A 15,910-nucleotide genomic window follows, 5' to 3' on the forward strand; every position below is an offset into this window, starting at 1 on the left:
ACAATACCTACAGAAAAGCATAGTGGTTAAGAGGCTTGGAATCCTGGCTCTGTCATTTACCAGCTGTGATCATGTCATTTAGTTTCTTCTTTGCCTTAGCATCTCGTCTGAAAATGGAAATAATTGCAGTACCTACATCATAGGGTGTTTCTACGAATGATATATGATATTCATACAAACCACATGGAAATTCCCTAGGGCATAAACAATAAATGTCTATTTTATTACTTTAAAAATCATAAAGCCCTTTTGTGTACTGCTTGGCGTTGATGACAATATATGTTACTTGTACTAATATTCATTATTTTTATTTCACTTCAATTAATAATTATTATTTTAACCTCAGAATTGCCTGTGATGTCTGATACAACAAATATGTGTCCAATACATGAGCGCAACCTCACATCAAAAAAAGAAATTGAAATTGTCAACTGGCCTGACTTTTTTTTTTAAAGCAAACCAACACCTTTCAAAATAAACTCTGGGGATATAATTAAATGCTCCACAAAAGACATATAGAGGAAAGTGAAATAAAAACAAAGGCATTTTGTGTGGTAAGAAAAAGGACAAAATTCTCATGCAAAATGGTCTGAATTGATCAGGAGGGATAATGGAACAGAAAGTTCTTTTTAAAAGCAAAATCAATACTCTGATGGAAAAAAGACTATAGCTCATTTTAAACTGAGAAAATGGGCAGATAAAATAAACTAGAACATATGTGACAGAGTTGGAAGGCAAATCGAGATTTGTCAAAGGAAGAAAATATCAGCAATTGAACTTGTAATATAATAGCTTCCCATTTTTCCCCATACATCTTAATTTAGAGCAAAATGACATAAGGAAATCAGCAGAATGCCAAAACAGTATTAAGAAGGCACAAGTAGCTACAGCAGGGATGTAAAAGAGAGACATTGCAGATGAGATTTGTTTGATGTCAGATAATCTGCTTTCAGTTATTGATCTCGATTATCCACCAATCATTATCTTTTCTCTGTTTGCCAACTGATTTCTGAATCCACGTGTGCATTCGCCCACACGCGTGCGTACCCACACACACTCTGGAATAGGATATGTGATCCAACTGCCTTGAAGGAAGAAACCAGAACAGAGATGTGGAAACCACTATGTATGACAAGTTGCCTGCACTGTGGAATGCAGCTGTTCCAGAAGCTGTCAGGAGACTTTATCCTGGCTATTAGCCTTGAGAGCTGTAGACCCGGAGACAATGTCAAAGTGTTTCTGGAGGCAGGAAAGGTTAAGCAAACCTATGAAATGGTGAGTTTTAGTGAACAGAAGCACATCATTGCCTCCTAAGTGTGGGATTTGAGGACAGAAAGGTCTACATAGGAAGGCCAATCATGTCACTTAACAGGTGAATGGCTGGCTTAAAAGTTCCCAACTTTTTTTTATATAAATTTTTAAATGTTTATTTATTCTTGAGAAAGAGGGGGACAGAGCGTGAGCGAGACACAGAATCTGAAACGGGCTCCAGGCTCTGAGCTGTCAGCACAGACCCCTATGCAGGGCTTGAACCTATGAACTGTGAGATCATGACCTGAGCCAAAGTTGGATGTTTAACCAACTGAACCACCCAGGCACCCCTGTTTTATTTTTCCCAAAGAATTCTACTATAGTTTGTTGTTGTTGTTGTTGTTGTTGTTGTTGTTGTTGTTTTTGGAATTTCTACCTTTTTGTTTTGTTTTGTTTTAAATCACTGTGTTGCATAGTGCCCCCAAGGGAGAGGATACCAGAGAAAGCAGGGAAGTGGAGAGGGAAAAAAGGAAACGAGGAGGAACAAGAAAAGAATGATTCCTGGCTATCTGAGGCACACACAGCTGCCTGGTGTCCAGGTTCAGCAAGGAAACTTCTGCAGCTGTGGACCTTTGAATACTTTACAACGGTTACTACGTACTTTCCTTTAGTCAATGCAAAGATAGCTGTTAATAACATATTTTTGTGGTTGAATATTATGTATATTATCAGTCATTATTTTCTGATTCCTCCTCCCTCCTTTATTTCTACTCCCTTTTCAGAAGATGATCTGTTCTGTACTCCTTATCTTGGAAAAGGAATGTAATAACATGAATCATAAAAAACCCAGTAAGCTTTAAATTTTAACTTTGAAATGTTTAAATATTTAGAGACCAGGGACTCCACAGCTGCGTGGGGAAAACATGAGAGGGGCAAAAGGCCTTTCCACAAACCTGTACTAAACCTCTCCCACCACTATTCAGACTAACGAAAGAATTTCTTCGATCTTGGAAAGGGGCAGAAAAATGGAGAAGAGTTCATGAAAGGTTTATGGGTCTAGGGCTGTAGGAGGAAGCATGAGCCGGTAGAAGTTTAGGGGACTTTTATCCATTGAATTCAGAGTGTTTGCAATGGGGATGTGAGATTTATAAATGTGAATGACCAGGGTTGGGCCCTCTGCCAGGGAGTAAGTCCTATACCTCTTGCAATCCCTGGGGTCACTCTTCCCTTCAGCTGTGTACTCTGACACAAAGTTCTTATTTAATCCACCAGTGGCACAACATTTTTATTACATTTCTGCTATGGTCTGGATGTTTGTGTCCTCTTGAAATTCATATGTTGAAATCCTAACTCCTATGGTGATAGTATTAGGAGGTAGGGTTTTAGGGAGCTGATTAAGGTGATGAAGGTAGAACCCTCATTCATGTGATTCTTAGATTATTATAAGTATCTAGTATCCTAATGAAAGAGGCTCGAGAAACTCCCTTGCTCCTTCCACCATGGGGGGGCGCTGTGAAAAAACAGCCATCCAGGAAGCTGTCCTCACCAGGTACCAGATCTGCCAGCTCTTGATCTCGGACTTCCCAGCCTCCACAACTATGAGAAATGATTTTCTATTGTTTATAATACACTCAGTCCATGGTATTATTCTGTTATGGCAGCCCAAATGAGTTGACAATTTCTAATGATTATCGTGGGTGATTTTATAGAAGAGAGCTCATTTTTGATAAAATTTAAGTGAATTTTCATATCTATAAAAAGAAATAAAGTTGGTAGATTTTAAATGAGTTTGGGAATAATCTACTATTAGGGGGATAGTCGTATACTATTGTGACTCTCCTTGTAGGAATATGGTTCCTCTCTTCATGTCTTAACATTTTCCTTCATGTCCTTTGGTTGAGTTTGTGATGTAAGGTGAGCTGTGTATTTCTTAAGTTTATCACTAGGTAATTCTGATGTTGTTGGCATTGTGATTTTTGTAGTAATGATTCCAGTTAACAATTGCTGCATGTTGATGATGTACCAGGCATTGTGCTGAGCAGTTTAATAGTATTAATTTATTTAATTTTCACAATAATCCTGTGAGTTAAAAACTATGTGAAACCCATTTAGACTATGCAATTGACTCAGATAAATTAAGGAATTTGACAAAAGTCATGCAGAAAGCATATGTCAGGATGTAAAACAAGTTTTATCTCCACATCATACTATTTTTTTTAAATCATTATACTATTCTGTTCTGCCTCATTGATTTAAGGAAACACACACACACACACACACACACACACACACACATACACACACAGATGTTTTCTAATTAACAGACTACAAAAATCTTCCATGAGATAATCCTAATTTTTCTGAGACATGTTGATGATATGGAACAGTTTGTAGATATCGTTTAGAAAGTAATTAGTCTGATAGAATTAGCCTTATACACTTCAGTTGACTAACTGTAAAATTCTTTTTCCACTTCACACCTTGGGTGATTTGGGGGCACTTAATGTAACATGATTCACTGACCATACTTATCTAAATTGTAGCTTTTACCCTGGAAATAATATTATGTATGTGATTATGTAAATTTCCCACCAGTATAAGTAAAAACATGATACTATCCAAAATGATTAAGTATTCTACTTCATAATTCTCTAATGACGTCCTGCTGCCATAAAATTTTGTAGGAAAGTCTTTTAGAGGTTTATGACACTATGCTTGTCACTTGGACAAAAAGAAGGGAAGAACTGGGCTCATTTTGTGTTTATACTGCTTACTTCAGTAATAAACCATGGGGCATCTAGCTAACTTCTCTGTTTTTAAGTTTTTACAACTCACAAATTGAGAGATAGTATTGCTACAGCCCTTTGTAGCTCAAATGGTGTGTAACATTTATGTTTTATTATTCATCAGGTGTCTCTGAGTAGCATTCTTATTGGCTAAAAATATAGCAACAATCTATTGATAGAATGATGCTTCTCTTAGTGCTTTGTTGAGAACCTTGAAGCGAACTCATGTAAAACTGCACAAAAGCAGACTTTTCTCTTTTGCAAATTTCCTACCAGTATAAATAAAAAGGCAACTCCAAAGAGCATAAGTGAATTATTTGAATCTCTAGCTCAAGCTACATAGGAGCTATTGGGGTTATTATTGAGATAATTTGGTTCACTGTGCACAACTTTCAGCAGTAATAAGTTACTAAGGGCTGCCAATATATGATCAGATTTTTGCTGCAAATATAGAACCATTGTACTTGGGAAAATAGCCTAATGCAACCATCAGTGATACAATCAATTCTCTATTGTATATTTTGTTACTAGACTTTATCATTTCACTCAGTTATTAGGCAGGAAGAAATCCACAACAACCATACTGCATATCAACTGTGGCAAAGCTCTGTAAAAGACAATGAAGACAAAATGATTATATAGACACCTTACTGGCTCAGTCGGTTAAGCATCTGACCCTTGAGTTTGGTGGCTCAGGTCATGATCTCACAGTCATAAGATCAAACCCCACATCAGGCTCTGTGCTGGGCATGGAGCCTGCTGGAAGTTCTCTCTTTCCTTTTACCCTGGCCACTCCCCCCTCTCTAAAACAAATAAATAAATCTATTTAAAAAGGAAATATATATACATACATACATACACATTTTTGCAAAAGGTATCATATCCCTTAAACACATATAGTGTCAGAGTAGTAATTAATAATGGGTTAAAAGAAAGAACCAAGCACCCCTGAGATATAATGAGATCATAAGTCTTTCTCTCTCTCTGTGTCTCTCTGTCTCTCTCTTTCTTTCTTTCTTTTTCTAGCAGGAGCACTCTATTTATCATGCCCAGAAATCCCAGGAATAGAATGCTTGGGACATCTTGACAAAGGAAACATTATCTTTAAAAGTACAGACAATAGACAGCAACCTCCTCAAGTTAATAGTTAATATCTACACAAAACCAACAGCTAACATCACACTTAATGGTGAGAAACTCAAAAGTTTTTGCCTAAGATCAGGAACAAAATAAGAATGTCCCCTATAACCACTCTTTTCCAACACTATACTGGAAGTCACTGTTATAATAAGAAATAGAATTAAAAGTATACATGTTGGGAAGGAAGAAATAAAACTCCTTGTTCACAGATGACACTGACTATTGGTGTAAAAAATCTGTAAGAGTCAACAACAACAACAAGATCCTAGAACTAATAATGTTTTATAGCAAGGTTGCAGGATACAAGGTTAATATACAAAAGCCAACTGCTTTCCTATATAAAGCAAAGAATTGAAATTAGAAATTAGAAACACAGTATCATTTACATTAGCACACTCAAAAATAAAATATTTAGATATAAATCTAACAAAATATGTACAAGTTATGTATGAAGAAAACAATACAACCCTCATGAATAAAGGAAATAAGAAATAAGGAAATAGAGGTAATATCAGAGACATGATTGAACAAGACATCCTGATTCATGTCTCCATTCCAGTGACAGCAATTTGGCATCTATTCACAGATAATGGTACCTCTGTGGGAGCTGTGGGATTCAGCAACATGTTTGAAGGGACACAGGAGGACTCTTACCCACTCATGTGTTTAGCAATAGGCATATAGACCTTGATCCTGGCTATGGACCCTGGAGGGCCTATGAACTAGCTTTAGCCCCACTCAGCTACAGTCCAGGGGCCCCTGGAAACCCTGTCTCAGACAGTCACCTATGGACAAGAGAGTGTTTGTGGAAGTCCAGGTTTCCAATGAAAAAGTTCCAGCACAATGTTGGAACAGCAATGTTTGAGTTTGGATGCACTGGAAAGGAGAAGAGGAAAAGTTTGATTTTACTTACATCAATCCTCCTTCAAGGTGGCACACTTAGGGCCAAGAGGGATCTTGCTGGGCTGTAATTTTTTCCACTTAAATACCTCATTTTCAACAATGGTTAACGTATCTATACAGAAAATCAATAGGAAAATGTTTGACTTAAACTACACTTTAGACTAAATTTACCCAATAGATGTGAACAGAACATTCCATTCAGCAAGAGCAGAATACACATTCTTCTCGAATACGCACAAGACATTCTCCAGGATAAATTATATGATAGGTCACAAAACAAGTCTTAGCAAATTAAGAAGACTGAAAAAAACAGAAAAGACGGAACGAACTACACCCAATTTAGAAGAAATAACAAAGCTCACAACAAAAATAAAGACCAGAAAAACAATTTTAAAAATCAGTGAAACTAAAAGTTGGTATTATTGAAAAGATAAAATAACAAACCTTTAGCTATAATAACTAAGAAAAAAGAAAACTCAAATAAATAAAATTAAAAATGGAAGAAGAAGAATTACAACCAATACCACAGAAATGCAACAATCATAGAGACTAAGAACAATTATATGCCAGGAAATTGGATAAATCAGAAGAAATGTATAAATTTCTAGAATCATAACCCAACCAAGACCAAATCATGAAAAGTAGCAAACCTGAACAGACCAATAATGCCTAAGGAAATTGAATCATAAAAACAAAACAAACAAACAAACAAACAAAAACCTAATGAAGAACCAGGACCAGATGGCTTCACTGGTGAATCCTACTGAACATTTAATGAATTAACACCAATTCTCAAACTTATCCAAAAAATTAAAGAAGAGTGAACACTCCCAAACTCATTAATGAAGGCAGCATTATCTTGATATCAAAGTCAGATCAGGACACCACAAGAAAAGAGAACTATAGGCCAATATACTTAATGAATATAGTTACAAAAATTTTCAACAAAATATTAACCAATCAAATTCAACAGTATAGGGGTTCCTGGGTGGCTCAGTCGGTTGAGCGTCTGACTTCAGCTCAGGTCTTGATCTCATGGCTTGTGAGTTCGTGGCCATGTCGGGCTCTGTGCTTATGGCTCAGAGCCTGGAGCCTCTTCAGATTCTGTGTCTTTCTCTCTCTGCCCCTCCCCCGCTCACACTCTGTCTCTCTCTGTCTCTCAAAAATAAATAAACATTAAAAAAAATTCAACAGTATGAAAAGACCACATACTATGATCAAATAGGATTTATTTCTGGGATGCAAAGATCACTTAACACATGCAAACCAATAAATGTAATACACCACATTAATAGAATGAAAGACAAAAATCATATGATTGTCTCAATGCAGACAGTGCATTTGACAAAATTCAACCTACTCGCATGAAAATACTCTCAATAAATTGGGGTGAGAAGGAATTTATTTCAGCATAATAAAGGCCATATATGGCAATTTCATAACTAACATGCTTAACAGTGAAAATTTGAACATTATTTTCTCAAAGATCATGAAAATGGCAAGGGTCCTCACTCTCACCTCTCCTATTCAACTTAGTACTGGAAGTCCTAGCCACAACAATTAATTAGGCAAGAAGAAGAAATAAAAGGCAACCAACTGTAAGGGAAGAAGTAAACTTCTCTTTGTGTGCAGATGATATAATCTTATGCATAGAAATCCTAAAGACACCACCAAAATCTGTTATAATTAATATTCAGTAAAGCTGTAGGATTCAAAATGAACATACAAAAATCAGTTGCATTCCTACACACTAACAGTAAAATATCTGAAAAAGAAAAAAGAAAACAATTCTATTACTATGACATTTTAAAAAATGCTTAGGAATAAAATTTAACCAAGGAGATGAAAGACCTATACATTGAAACTGTAAGACATTGATGAAAAAATTGAAGAATACAAAAATAAATGGAAAGATCTCCTGCCTTCGTGGATTGGAATAATTAATATTGTTAAAATATCTCTATATCCCAAAGCTATCTATAGATTCAATGCAATTCTTTTTTTTTAATGTTTATTTATTTTTGAGAGAGAGTGAGAGACAGAGCATGAGCGGAGGAGGGGCAGAGAGAGAGAGGGAGACACAGAAACCAAAGCAGGCTCCAGTCTCTGAGCCATCAGCAGAGAGCCCGATGCGGGGCTTGAACCCATGAACCGTGAGATCATGTCCTGAGCTGAAGTCAGGCGCTTATTAGACTGAGCCACCCAGGTGCCCCAGATTCAATCCAATTCTTATCAAAAATTCCAATGACATTTGTCACAGAAAGAGAAAAAAAATCTAAATATTTATATGTATAGCCAAAGCAATCCTGAAAGTGGGAAAAAGCTGGAGGCATCACACTTACTCATTTCGAACAATATTACAAAACTGTATGCTTTGAAGCACTATGGTACTGGCATAAAAGCAGACACATAGACTAACGGAACAGAATGAAGAGCTCAAAAATAAACCCTCTTATATAAAGCTAACAAATATATGACAGGAGAGGCAAGGATACTCAATGGCAAGGATGATCTCTTCCATAAATGGGATAGGAAAAATTGGATAATCACATGCAAAAAAACGAAATTGAACTCTTACATTACGCCACTCAAAATTAATTTGAAATGGATTACATACTTAAATATAAGACTATAAAACTTGTAGAATAAAAAAGGGTAAAAAGTGTCTTGACATTAGTATTGGCAATGATTTTTTTGGATATGACCCAAAAAAAAAAACAAAGGCAACTAAAGCTAAAATAAATAAATGAGACTACATAAAACTAAAAAGCAAAAGAAACAACTAACAAAATGAAAAAAAAAAACTATGAATGGGAGAAAAATATTTGAAAACCATGTATCTCGTAAGGGTTTAATATAAAAAAATATATAAGGAACTCATACAACTCAAAAGCAAATAAAAACAATTTGATTTAAGAATGCCAGGGGGACTGAATAGTCTTTCCTCCAAAGTACCTATATAAATTTCCCACAGATTTGAAAAGATGCTCAGCATCATTGATCATCAGAGAAATGCAACTCAAAAACCACAGTATCACCCACACCTGTTAGAATGGCTAGTATCAAAAAGGCAAGAGATAATTTTTGGCAAGGATGTGGTGAAAGGGAACCCTTCAGCACCATTGGTAGGAATGTAAATGTTTACAACTATTATGGAGTATGGAGATTACTCAAAAAATTAAAAAAAGAACTATCTCTTGATGCAGCTAAGGGTTCTGAACCCCAGTTTCGAAGTTTGTGTGTGATGGATGGAGCTAGTTTGCAACAAGCAATTCTTCCTTACCAGGGGGATGTCCTATAATTCAATTCAATTCTAACACTATCCACCAGGAGTTAGTATTAGATTCCACTGGTTAAGGGCTCAGTCCTACAAGACTGCTCTCTACTTCACTTATCAATTGCAAGACCAGGTTGTTACCTGTGTTTCAAACAAATGGGCTACAAAAATGAACAAATCAGGAGACTATAGATGCTGGAGAGGATGTGGAGAAACGGGAACCCTCTTGTACTTTTGGTGGGAATGCAAACTGGTGCAGCCACTCTGGAAAACAGTGTGGAGGTTCCTCAAAAAATTAAAAATAGACCTACCCTATGACCCAGCAGTAGCACTGCTAGGAATTTACCCAAGGGATACAGGAGTACTGACGCATAGGGGCACTTGTACCCCAGTGTTTATAGCAGCCCTCTCAACAATAGCCAAATTATGGAAAGAGCCTAAATGTCCATCAGCTGATGAATGGATAAAGAAATTGTGGTTTATATACACAATGGAGTACTACGTGGCAATGAGAAAGAATGAAATATGGCCCTTTGTAGCAACGTGGATGGAACTGGAGAGTGTGATACTAAGTGAAATAAGCCATACTGAGAAAGACAGATACCATATGTGTTCACTCTTATGTGGATCCTGAAAAACTTAACAGAGACCCATGGGGGAGGGGAAGGAAAAAAAAAGAGGTTAGAGTGGGAGAGAGCCAAAGCATAAGAGACTCTTAAAAACTCAGAACAAACTGAGGGCTGATGGGGGGTGGGAGGGAGGGGAGGGTGGGTGATGGGTATTGAGGAGGGCACCTGTTGGGATGAGCATTGGGTGTTGTATGGAAACCAATTTGACAATAAATTTCATTTATTTAAAAACAAACAAACAAACAAACAAATGGGCTACAGATGGGGGGGGTTTCCACAACCGCCCACCTGGGTTCAATTAATTTGCTAAAACAGCCCACAGAACTCAGAATATCCACTAGATTACAAACTTATTACAAATTATATTAAAGGATAAAAATCTATAGCCAGACTAAGAAATACATAGGGAAAAGTCCTGAACAAAGTAGTTTCTGCCTTGCAGAGTTTGGGGCTTGGCATGCTGGCATGTGTAACCTTCTGTTTCCTCAACCCTGAATCTTTCTGAACACCCTCCTTTTGGGTTTTTATGGAGGCTTCATTACATAGTCACGGTTGATTAAATCATTGGCCATTGGTGATTGATTTAACCTCCAGCCTTTAACCCCTCTCAGAAATCGGGGTGGACTGAAAGTTCTAACCCTCTCTTAATGGCTGGTTCCCCTGGCAACAAGCCCCATCTTTAAGGCATTTCCAAAAGTCATCTCATTAACATAAACTCATTTGTGGTTGAAAGGTGCTTGATACGCATAATAAGATACCTATTTCAATGGCTTTGAAGCATTTTCAGGATCTGAGGACAGAGAGACTAAATATTACAGCAAAAGATGCTCCCATTGCTCATATAGGCTCAGGACATTTCAAGGGTTTTGGGAGATGTGAGCTGGGAATGGTGGATGAAGACTATATATATATATATATATATATATATATATATATGAGACATATATCATGGTCATCTGAATGGCCTGTACACAGGTATTTATAGCAGTTTGATTCATAATTGCCAAACCAAAAGGTTCTTCACTAGGTTAATGAATAAAAAACCATGATAAATCCAGGGATGCCTGGGTGGCTCAGTTGGTTAAGTGTCTGACTTCAGCTCAGGTCATGATCTCACAGTCCGTGAGTTCGAGCCCCGCGTCAGGCTCTGTGCTGACAGCTCAGAGACTGGAGCCTGCTTTGGATTCTGTGTCTCCCTCTCTCTCTGCCCCTCCCCTGCTCATGCTCTATCTCTCTCTGTCTCAAAAATAAATAAAAATATTTAAAGCAATTAAAAAAAAACATGGTAAATCCAGACAATGGGATGCTATTCAGCATTAAAAAACAACAACAAAAACAACTATCAAGATATGTAATTTTAGGGAGCAAACTTAAATGCATACTACTAGGTGAAGGAAACCAATCTGAAAAGGCTCCAGATTATATGATTCCAACTATATGACATTCTGGAAAAGACAAAACTATGGAGACAATAAAAAAGATAAGAGTTGCCAGGAGTTATGGGGGAGAAAAGAATGAATAGGTAAGGCATAGAGGATTTTTAGGATCATGAAACTACTCTATGATCCTATAATGGTGGATTCGTATCATTATACATTTGTCCAAATCTGTAGAATGTATAACACCGAGAGTGAACTCTAATGTAAACTATGGACTCTGAGTGATACTGATGCCACAATGTAGGTTCATCAGTTGTAATAAATGTGCACTCTGGTGGGGGATGTTGATAATGGGGGAGGCTATCTGTGTGTGTGTGTTTGTGTGTGTGTGTGTGTGTGTGTGTGTGTGTGTGTGTTTGTGAGTAGTGGTTATATGGGAGAACTCTATACTTTGTGCTCTATTACTATGAAACTTAATTTCCTAAAAAATTAATTCTATTAATTTTTTAAAAATTTAAGTAAGGTTAAGAAATCGGGAGAAACATTGTGATGTTTGTATTATATTGTACAGGTGGGTGGGAAGTCTCCCTCCACTTGATAGCAAAGTGTTAGAGGCAGAGATTAATGAGTCAAAGCTAATTAAAGAAGTAATTGCTTCTGGGGATATACCCTAGGTAGGGAGGTAACTGTTTTGGAGGCTAAAAATATCATAGCTTAATAAAATAAAATTGCACAACTGAAAGGTAAGTAGAACAATAAAATGCCAAACATATTAAAATGTACTCTGTTTATTAGAAAAATAAATTGTATTCTGGAGTTCAATAAAAACCTAATTAAGGATTTTGGCTGGGCTTCACTGTTGTTGCAACTATTGTTACTTATTAATTGTTCTCTGGGGTCCAAGATCTCTATACTGCTGGGGGTATCTGAGACCCTAAATTTCCTAGAGCAAGAGTAATTGGATATAAGGTTTTAAAATTTTTTGAAAACGTCCAAACACGAAAACTGCACCTCTATTCAAGCGACGGCTGTGCAGACTAATTAAAACATTGGGTTCTTTTGCTTTGGGGGTAGAATTGTACCTATTCCCTGTGGGGAAACTGGCTAGCTCAGATATTTGTTATTCGTCTTCTATTAATAAAAAGGAGAAACAAATTAAGTATTCCCTGAACAATGCAGTTGGGCAGTCAAGATTTTTCTAAACATGGGATTCATTCATGAGTGAGCATAACCAAGGAAGTATTATATAGTGGGAATGTCTCTAAAATTCTCTTAAAGCTTCTTGTTCAAATTTTATGTCACCCAGATCCTTCCAACCACTTGCCATCCTGTTGGTTTCCTATATGCTACAGACACTGTCTTGTTCACATGAGTGAAATTTCAGTGAAGGATGATTAAATAGTGAGTAATTTAGATTAAGCAAAGGTGTACTTTTAGTTCTAGATTATTCAGACTGCTTTGACTTATTCAAGTCATCCAACATTTTACCGTACAAAGGCTGCCCCTTCTAGTTCTGGGAACAGGTTTATGTAAGTTTACCGTGCACAATAATATTTGGTCACTTCCTAACAAATTATTCAGAAGTTCTCATTGATTTTATTAAAATTTTTTTTAACATTTATTGATTTTTGAGAGTGAGACAGAGTGTGAGCGGGAGAGAGGCAGAGAGAGAGAGGGAGAGACACAGAATCTGAAGCAGGCTCCCAGCTCTGAGCTGAACACAGAGCCCAACACGGGGCTCGAACTCTCGAACCATTAGATCATGACTGAGCTGAAGTCAGATGTTTGACTGGCTGAGCCAGTTAGGTGCCCCATCTCATTGATTTTATTTGAGATCTAACCTGAATACTTCCTCCAGAGACTGGGCACACTCACCAAACAACAACAGCACTAACCAACCAAACAAACAAAAAACACCAAACAAGCAAAAAACCCTGGTCCTCAGCAAAGATCTTAAATTAACACTTGGCACTCTATCAATGTCTTATGTCTTTACCAGAAGAAGGACTGAAACAAAAGAAAACAATAATTACCTTATATCACAGTCAACTGATTCTTATAAAAATCATTGTATAGCGTCCAAAGCCTTTTCACAATGCCTCATCTCCTTGTTTCTCTATAGTAGATAACAGAGACACTTTTATTCTGATCTTGATATTCCCACTGCTCTGAATTTGACGTATCTGCCTGCCATTACTTCATCTGGTCTGTGACTCTTAATCAGAAGGTTCATTAACTGATGATTAAGTTGATAACATTGATTCATCCTCTGTTACTTCATTAAGCTCACCCGCCAGTCCACTGAGATTTATTTTCTACTATGTCATTATTCACCTGTAAAATCTCTGGTCTCCAGCTTCAAAAAGTGCTTTGTAAGTTTTACATACATTTCATTGTCCTATTTTTTTTTTCACTCATCCAAAAGACCTGATAGAGTTTTCTTGTCTTTTTTTCTTTTTGCAACAGAACACCAGCAACTTCACACTGAGACCTTTCTTTTTAATTTGCAGTAGCTCCTTCAAAGAGGAGGTGTTTTCTCCACATCATTTCTTTTCCAGGGGAGGACAAGTTTCATTTTGTTTAACTGCAATTCTTTGCTGTAAGTTTCCTCCGTGGTTCTGTGTCAGGGAAGAAAAACAATCCAGAGTGTGTATCACCTCACAATTTACAGCTCAGTTTTGTGATCAAAATATGATCTTTTACAGCAAATGCTAAATTGGAAAAATTCAATTTTCCGATTGACAAACAAAAGAATTCCAGATGTTTCCCAATGAGAAAGAAACTGGGCCATCAAGTATGAAGTGAAAAAATTGCTATCTTTTCCCTCTTTGCAAAACTCTTTGCTGTAGGACTCTGTTATTAAAAGGAAGAGCTTATGTAGATTCCTGTGTGAGCCAGCTTTCCTACCTCTCAGTTATGAGGATTTTATTTTTATTTAATATTTATGAAAAATGAATGACATGCTATGGTTATTAGAGAAAATACATGTAAACAAGATACCATAATCTTGGTTAGAAGAATCACCAACGAAATGGGAGATTGAAATCCCATAGCTGTTTATTTGTCTTTTTTTCAGCTTTGAGATATAATTGATGTAAAACACTAGTAAGTTTAAGGTGTTGATGTGATAATTTGATATGTGTATGTATGGAGAAATTTTTGCCACAGTAAGTTTAGTTAACACATTCTTTACCTCATGTAATTACCATTTTGTTGTTGTTTTTAAGGGGAAAAGACTAAAACTATGTTCTCATTGCCACTTGCCCATAGCTTTTTATTATTTTATTTTATTTTTTATTTATTTATATTTTATTTGAGAGAGAGAGCACAAGAGTGTGGAGAAGGAATATAGGGATAGGGAAAGGGAGAGGGAGAGGAGGGAGAGGGAGAGGAGAGGGAGAGGGAGAGGGAGAGGAGAGGGAGAGAGAGAGAGAGAGAGAGAGAGAGAGAGAGAGAGAGAGAGAATCATAAGCAGGCTTCACGTCCAGCATGGAACCCAACGCAAGACTCCATCCCACCTTCCTGGGATCATGACCTGAGCCAAAATCAAGAGTTGGTCGCTCAACAGACTGAGCCACCCAGGCTTGGCTTTTTAAACAAAAGAGTAAGTGCTCACTTGGGCAGCACATATACTAAACTTGGAATGATACATAGAAGATTAGCAAGGCCCTGGCACAAGGATGACTCAAAAATTCATGAAGTTTTCCATATTTTTAAGCGTTGGGTGATGTATGGAAGTGTTGAATCACTATATTGTACACCGGAAACTAATACAACACTGTATGTTAACTATACTGGAATTTAAAATTAAATTAAACTAAATTAAAAAAAAATAAAAGAGTATATCACAAGGGCAAGGTCACTTCCAGGATCTATGATAGAATGAAAACCTCTCTGCAGGTGGAACAATCAAGAAGGATACTCAAAACAGCAGAGAGAGATGCATTCTAACAGGTATGCAAGAAAAATGAATAAAAAAGCATGAGGGGTGATGCAAAGGACTGAAGACACAGAAGAAAAAAAATGAGGAATTAAATTTAATCCATCCCAGCTGTGCCTGGGTGGTTCAGTCTGTTAAGCATTCAACTCTTGACTTTAGCTCAGGTCATGATCTCATGGTTGGTGAGATTGAGCCCCGTGTTGAGCTATGTGATGGAAGCAGAGCCTGCTTGAGATTCTCATTCTCTCTCTCTCTCTCTCTCTCTCTCTCTCTCTCTCTCTCTCTCTCTCTCCCCTCTCTCTCTGATCCTCTCACAGTCTCTCTCTCCCTCAAAACAAATTAATGAATGAATGAATAAATAAATAAATAAATAAATAATCCACCCCAAACAAGGAATCTCACTAGCCTCTGTCTGTTCATTCTCCACAAAACAACTCCAGATCAGAGCCTAGGATATTATCTTTGGCATAAATGAAATTTACACTATCTCAAGTTTCACTAGAAAGAATTCAGTTTCAATTGATTTTATATACTTTAGAAAAAATAGATGTGGTGAAGCTCTGCAAGTTTTAGCAATCGCCTAATAAGTTCCCTAGCCTATTTCA

At 36.9% G+C, this 15,910-nt stretch overlaps 1 non-coding gene across 1 annotated transcript; it reads left to right on the forward strand.

Moving 5' to 3' along the window:
* The first annotated feature begins 14,973 nt into the window (after positions 1-14,973).
* On the forward strand, positions 14,974-15,080 carry LOC115501956. Its single transcript, XR_003964996.1, has one exon. It is a non-coding gene; the product is annotated as a U6 spliceosomal RNA (small nuclear RNA).
* Positions 15,081-15,910: the final 830 nt, after the last annotated feature.

Source organism: Lynx canadensis, chromosome E1, assembly GCF_007474595.2.
Source record: "Lynx canadensis isolate LIC74 chromosome E1, mLynCan4.pri.v2, whole genome shotgun sequence".
Taxonomy (NCBI): Eukaryota; Metazoa; Chordata; class Mammalia; order Carnivora; family Felidae; genus Lynx; species Lynx canadensis.